The sequence below is a fragment of the Rhincodon typus genome, chromosome 35 (assembly GCF_021869965.1).
Source record: "Rhincodon typus isolate 14 chromosome 35, sRhiTyp1.1, whole genome shotgun sequence".
In the NCBI taxonomy this organism is placed as follows: Eukaryota; Metazoa; Chordata; class Chondrichthyes; order Orectolobiformes; family Rhincodontidae; genus Rhincodon; species Rhincodon typus.
The window spans coordinates 4241785-4249667 of record NC_063366.1 but is presented as its reverse complement, the minus strand read 5'-3'; the positions used below and the strand labels follow the sequence as shown (position 1 = coordinate 4249667).

The 7883-nt window shown below is 42.3% G+C and overlaps 1 protein-coding gene across 1 annotated transcript in view; it reads left to right on the top strand.

Moving 5' to 3' along the window:
* Positions 1-7883, top strand: part of LOC109918142 (zinc finger protein 91-like) — an 89549-nt gene that overhangs the window by 17023 nt on the left and 64643 nt on the right. The window lies entirely within an intron of this gene.

Genomic DNA, 7883 nt, shown 5'->3' with positions numbered 1-7883 from the left:
CTTCACTGCTGTCTGTGTGGATTGCTGCACTGATTCTCTTCACTGCTGTCTGTGTGGGCTCCTGCACTGATTCTCGTCACTGCTGTCTGTGTGGATTCCTGCATTGATTCTCATCACTGCTGTCTGTGTGGGCTCCTGCACTGATTTTCTATTATCTGTGGCCTAAAGTAATTGTTGACCACAGCATGTAGAATGGATTCACAAACGTGACTGCCCAATGGAGCCCAAAATGTGAATTTTGCACACCCCATTTGGGCTCCCAATTTTGTGAATGCCCAAAAACCTGAGTGTAATTTGAAGAGTCACTTGAAACAGGTGCAATTGGCAGAAAGTCACCACTCTCTTCTGGGGCCCTGGCCATTTTTGTGGTTGGTACTAGCTTCCTGGCTGTTGTTTAATAAACCAGCATTAAAGATCACAATAGTTCAATTTAGGCTTTATGTAACGTACTTTTAAACTTTCTGATATGGTCAATTTCAGCAAGATTACAGTGATTAAAACCAACACCATCTAAGGTCCATGCTTGGCCAGAACCTGTGCTCTTCTGCTTGTTTTATGAACGGAAACCTTTCAAATAATTATTTGTCACTAAATGGTGGAAGCTTCAAGGTCACTGCAGATAATTTTGGATAATTTTGTAAGAATTAAGATATATTTTAAATCCCTTTTCTTAGTTTTTTTAGTCTCAGTAATTCTCAGTCTTAGTAATTTGTGTATGAATCTTTTATAAGTGTTTTGTGGATTTAGTGCTTACATACTCATTTATAGATAGGTCCATAAATGTGTGGGATTGGATAAAAAAGGTGATTGAAGAGAGGAAGGTAACAATAACTGATATCTCCAGTGCATAGACTTGTGATCACTAATTAGGTTCAAAAAGATGTTTTGTTCTGCTTTAATGTCTGCAAGAGCTTGTTATTTTCCAACTGGGCCCTGACAAGATGAGAACCGAGACTATTTATGTTTGAGAAGGCCTTGGATAATAAGTGCTGAAGTTGTTTTCTAACCAAAGGTCAAACTCTGATGAATCTACAAAAAGCTGGTTAAATGTGGGAGAAGGTCACAAGCTGGGCAGGGGAAAAGGTGAGTACATCTGCCTGGAAACAATCCCAGGTCAGAGGAGGCTGAATAAATATATGTGCCACCATTGTCAGGCATCCCCACCTGAGTGATATACTTCACATGATAAACATCAGGAGCTTGAGAGGGTCAGTGTGATCGTCAGGAAGAAGTGGTTTGGTCAACCACTGAAGGTCAGACCTTTATCACACAAGGCCAATTGCCAGTTTTGTGAGTTAATTGTAGCAGCTCCATTTACATTGATACGTAAATATATGCGCACTAAAGAAGCTTGATGACACCACATGCTTTTTCTGCACTGTTGTGTATCCAGAGGAAGACCAGAATCTAGAAGCTGGATTCCCCAGGTGAAAGAGAAGATGTTGTCAATTTACAAAGTTACTAAACTGTCATAGTGTGGGTACGGGGAAGCGGGGCGGATTTAGCCTATTATAAATGCACGAGCTCTCTGAATGATCAGTCTGATTTTGTGCCTTTTTTCTGATAACTGTTTATGTAGTTTCCATTTAAAATAATTATCCAGTGCCTTTTAAAATAATTATCCAGTGTCCTCTTCAACAACTCAATTGAACCTGCTTCCAACTCACTTCCAAACAGTACATTCCAGAGTCTAATGGCTTGGAGTGACAAAGGTGTTTCTTCCATTGCATTTGTGTCTCCTGCAAATTATCTTTAATCTGTGCCCTCTCGTTCTCAATCCGGTTACAAGTGGCAACACTTACTCTCTATCTAGTTTGTCCAGACTGCACATGATTTTGAAATTTTTTATCAAATCTCCTTAACCTTATCCCCACCAACGAAAGCAGTCACATTTTCTCCGATCTATCCTCATAATTGATGTTTCTTAACCGGGGAACCATCCTGGTAATTTTTCGCTCTCATTTTACAACATAGTTGGATTTTGATAAGCTGTGGTTGGGGTGAGAGGAGTGATTTTGCAGGGAGCACACAGCATGGGGAATTAGAGTCATTGAGTCATACAGCATGGAAACAGACCCTTTGGTCCAACTCTTCCAAGCTGACAAAGTTTCCCAAACAAAACTAGTCCCATTTGCCTGCATTTGGCCCATATCCCTCTAAACTTTTCTTATTCATGTAGCTATCCAAATGTTTTTTTAAATGCTGTAACTGTATCTGCATTTACCACTTCATCTAGCAGTTCATTCCACATACAAACCACCCTCTGTGTAAAAAAAGTTGTCTCTCAGATCTCTTAAATCTTTCTCCTCTCAACTTAAAAATATGTCCCCTCGTTTTGAACTCCCCACTCTAGGGAAAATACCTTTGCTATTCACCTTATTTATGCCCCTCATGATTTTATAAACACTTATAAGATCACCCCTCAACCTCCTATGCTTCAGTGAAACAAGTCCCAGTTTATCCTTATAACCCTGCAATCCCAGCAACATTCTGGTAAATCTCTTCTGAGCCCTCTCCAATTTAATAAGATCCTTCTTATAGCAGGGCGACCAGAACACAGTACTCCAAAGGTGACATCACCAATGTCCTGCAGAAACTCATCATGATGGCCCAACTCCTATACTCAGTGGTCTGAGCAATGAAGGCAAGCGTACTAAATGCCTTCTTAACCACCCTATCTACCTGTGATGCAACTTTCAAAGAACTCCTCAGTCTTTCTATTCAACAACACTACCCAGAGCCCTACCATTAACTGTAGAAGCCCTGCCCTTGTTTGTTTTATCAAAATACAATACCTCACATTTATCCAGATTAAACTTCATCTGCCACTCCTCTGCCCATTGGCTCAATTGATCAAGATCCCTTTGTAATCTTAGGTAACCTTCTTCACTGTCAACTATACCAGCAATTTTTGTGTCATCCACAAACTTACTAACTATGCCTCCTAAATTCTCATCAAAATAGTTTATATAAATTACAAACAAAAGTAGACCCAGCACCAATCTCTGTGGATCACTGCTGGTTACTGGCCTCAAGCCTGAAAAACAACCCTCCACCATCACTCTGTCTCCTGCTGTTAAGCCAATTTTCTATCCATTTGGCAAGATCTCCCTGAATCTCACGTGATCTACTTTTACTAATTAGACTACCATGCAGAACCTTGTCAAAGGACTTACTAAAGTCCATGCAGCAACGCCGACTGCTCTGCCCTCATCAGTCTTTTTGGTTCCATCCTCAAAAAACTCAATCAAGCTAGTAGGACATGATTTCCCATGTATAAAGCCATGCTGACTATCCCTTATAAGTCCTTGCCTTTCCAAATACACGTAAATCCTGTCCTTCAGAATCCCCTCCAACAATTTATCCACCACCAATGTTAGACTAACATGTCTCATTTACATGCTTCTCCTTACAGCCTTTCTTAAATAACCTCACGATAACATGACGACAAATTTAATCCATAGTCATCATTCATAACAAATTCACTGTGCATTGTAAATCTATACAGAAGATTCATAAACCAACAAACAAGCAGAGCACTCAGCTTAGCCCAAGCTTTGAATCAACCAAAATCACAAAGCATCTGAAAATTATTCAAGATTTTCGCAGAATTTGAAACGAACCTTGGAAAAATATAAGGTGAACATTTCACACTTATTTCATTGAGTTGTGACAGGCTGAGGGAACTCAGGTCTGTAGACACTCACCCCCACTCCCTCACCATACCCAAGATGGTCATCTTCCCAGACAGGAGAGTACAAACGTTCCCCACAGAATTAGTCAAACAAATGTCACCTGAAGAGGATCTGTCTATTATCCACATCCCCAACTAAAGCAGGATCTCCATACCCACTGCTGAGAGCTGGCTCACTTAACTAACACACACACACACACTCTCAGAATGCTACAGACAGAAGTTTCTTTAAAATCCCTGTGCTTTAGTCTGGCTCCCCATTCCAATGGTCAGAAATGACACCAAACTTTAATGGCACAGCGTGGAGCTCGATTCCATCATACAAACCCACTAACAGTGACAGAGATTCAGTGATCATGTGGATGGACCAATCAGTTTCCATTCCTGGAAGACTCTCCTCCCCCAGGGAGTGCTTTCTAATTCTCAATTCCCTGCTGTTTGGCCCTCCATTTACCACAACGTTTCTGTAGCTGCCAATCTGGTTTAACCACTCCCTCATATCAACATTCTACTCAACTGTTCCCAAAATTATCTTTGTTCTCTTACTGCATCTCAAGTCCCGGGGTGAAGATTTGAGTGTATCTGGTGCACAACTGGTTTAACGATCCATCAGATCTGCCTGGATCATGCCAGTGCTTTCCTCTGTCAACACTGTTCATTACTCCACAGGCTTCCAGAACAGTAAATATAACCCACAACACTCCTCCTCAAAAGCAACTGTGTCCTTTTGGAGGTTATGTTGCAGTTGTACAGAGCTTTGTTTAGACCCTATTTGGAGAAGTGTGTTCAGTTCTGGCCACCCTCCTCAGGAAGGCTATATTGGCCTTGGAGGGAGTGCAGCACAGATTGTTCCTCGGCTAAAAGGGTTAAATTATGGGGACAGGTTGCACACACTGACCTTGTAATGCCTTGAGTAGAAAATTGAGCAGCATGGTTGCTCAGTGATTAGCTCTGCTGCCTAATAGTGCCAGGTACCTGGGTTCAATTCCACCCTTGGGAGTCAATGTTTGCACATTCTCCCCATGTCTGCGGGATTTCCTCTGGCTGCTCCAGTTTCCTCCCCCAGTCCAAAAATGAGCAGGCTAGGTAAATTGGCCATGCTAAATTGTCCATAGTGTTTAGGGATGTGTAGGCTAGGTGGATTAGCCATGGGAATTGCAGGGATGGGGGAGGGATCTGGGTTGGACACTCTTCATCGGTGTGGATTTGATGAGGCCAAATGGCCTGCTTCCACACTGTAGGGATTCTGTTCTATTAAAGAAAAGAGGTAATCTAATTGAAGCGTTTAAGATGATTAAAGAAGTTGATCAAGTAGTTCGAGAGAAATAATTCCTGTGGTGGTAGAGTCCAGAACAAGGCAAGAGCATTAAAATTAGAGCGAGGCTGTTCAGGGTGATGTCAGCAAACACTTCTTCACAAAAAGGAAACTGGATATCTGCAACTCTGTCCCCACAAAAATCTGATGAAGCTGGAGATAAATTGAAAATTTCAAAAGTGAGGTTGATAGTTCTACTGTTAAGCAAGGGAATGAAGAGTTACAGAGTCAAGGCACATGGATAGAGTTAAGATACGGAGCAGCCATGATCTAACTGAATAGTGTACCTGGCTCAAGGGATTACTCCAGTTCCCACATTCCTTAAATTCATCTTGATTGCCTTCTCCACTCTCATCTCCAACAAAACATTGGTCAGTGTCATCCTCTTTGACCTCCAGCTGAAGTCCCAAACCCACAACCTCTCCATCACAAAGATCACTTACTTCCCCCTCTATAACTTACCCCATATCTAACAGCCCCCACTCCACATTAGTCTATCTTTATGTTGGAAATTCCCAGCCCTGCTGTTGTTGTTTCAAAGATAGACTGATCATTCCAATACTGTGCTGTCCAGCTTTCCATCTTTCACCCTCCGTAAACTTCATCTCAGCCAAAGCTCTGCACTCTCTGTCCTAACTCTCACACCTAACACCCCTGTACTCACTGACCTACACCCTAGTGACTCCAATTTAAAATTCTCATGCTCCAGTACAAATCGCACCACGGTCTCACTCCCTTCCTATCTCTGTCCCCTTTCTTACTTTGAGATGTCTATGCCCCTCCAGTTCAACTCTGCCCCCTTTCATTTCACCTGACCATTGACGACCACACCCAAATCACATCGCCACAGTCCAGGGACACTGAGCCTAATTGAGGTACCCCATTACTACGCCAGGAATGGCTCCTCCTCTGGGTGCTTGTGCTGGTCATTCAGAAGCTGAAGCCTTTCTAATCACTGAGTATCTGATTGGTCAGAGTGAGAGTCAGTGAGTGACTTGTACCTGACACTGCACTGAAAGGATGTTGAGTTTATACAGGACCTTCTACGGACATTGGTGTCTTCATTTAGTGATGATTGGTGATTAGGACGCATGTGAAATTGACCTTCTTGAAATTATTGGCCTGATGTTTGGAGGGGTTTGAGATGGACCCTGCTGAGACAGACAGTGCTTTGGAACAACAGCTCCCACTGTGTGAGCACTGGAGGGAAAACAACACAGATAACTCTCTGTGTGACAGAAGCAGATGACCTGACTTCAGTTGTGCAGTTTTTTTAAAATTCATTCACAGGATGAGAGCGTCACTGGCTAGGCCAGCATTTATTGCCCATCCCTAATTGCTCAGACAGCGCTTAAGAGTCAACACATTGCTATGGGTTTGGTGTCATATGTATGCCACACCAGGTAAGGATGGAAGCTTCCTTCCTAAAGGGCATTAGTGAGCCAGATGGGTTTTTCTGACAATGGATTCACAATCAACATTAGAATCTTGATTTCAGATAATGATTGAATTAAATTTCACCATCTGTGTGGGTCTCTGGATTAACAGTCCAGCAATAATACCAGTAGGCTATTGACTCCTCTGAATTGTTCCTTGGATGACTGTTAGGATATACCTGTGCTAAGTCTATCCTCTCAATCACAATGTGGCTACTTTCTCTTCTCTGCCCAGCAACCCCCATCTTCCCAGTCACCATGAGGACAATGGAAAACACAGTGGAATGGAGAGAAAAACCAGTATCAATTCAGATTGGACACAAGTTGTGCTGGCAAAGACCATTTTTACCCTTAGAGCATGTTTAAATTTAAAATAACACTAAGGAGAAATATTAATTCAGTAAAATGCAATGGAAGCAAGTGACCTAGTTCCAAGTCCATGTCAGGATGTCAGTGTCTGGTGAGAGAGGAGGAGGAGTGAAACAATCCTGACAAATGTCACACTGGAAAGGTCTGTCTCTTGTGTTGGTTCATTGATGTTCCAGGAGGTCCAACAACTATGTGAAGATATTTAGAGTACTCTCACCTACAGAGTTCCTTACCCATGTGAATACATTGATGATGCAGGAGATATGCTGGTAATGTGAAAACCTTTTCACACACCTCACACCTGAAAGCTTTTTCACCAATGTGAATACTATGGTCCTTTCGGAGTTCAAGGGAATGACTGAAAGCCTTGTCAGAAATATTACACCCGAAGAGTTTCACCCTGCATTAATTGTCTTCTGTCGCAGGAAGATGGAAGACATTATTAAAATCTTTATCATAAGCCTCACACCTAAAGGATTACTTCCCATGTGGTTGCTCTGTTTGACGAGGTATTATGATGACTTTATGCAAGTTTGATCGCCCCCTCTTAATTGATGGATTTCCCATTTGTGCAAATGTTTTATGGTAAATGGAGAAGGGATGACTGTAAGAGTGATTTGTTGAAAACTGTAAATGTGAATGGCTTCTCCTGTGTGAGTGCACCAGTGATTCACCATGCGGTGATCATGCAAAGATCTCATTAACCACTTCACACACCGGGCTTCTCCCCACTGTGGAGGTGTCCCACACCACACAGTGTGAACACATTCTCACCTGGGTGAAGCTGGTGACAGCCACAGAGAACCCTCACTTTGAGAATGATTTGTCACAAGCTCACACGTGAATGGACTTTTTTTCCCGCATATTGTCACATACTTGCTTTTGGATGGTTTCTTCCCAATGAGAGTCTGTTGGTGTCTCAGGAGGGCTGTAGATTTTATTTAAGCTTTATTACAAACCACACACTTGAAGGGTTCCTCCCCTGTGTAAATGTTCAGGTGTCTGAAGAGGTCTAATGAATGGGTGAAAGCTCACAAATATCACACTTAGTGGGTTTCTCCCCTGTAAG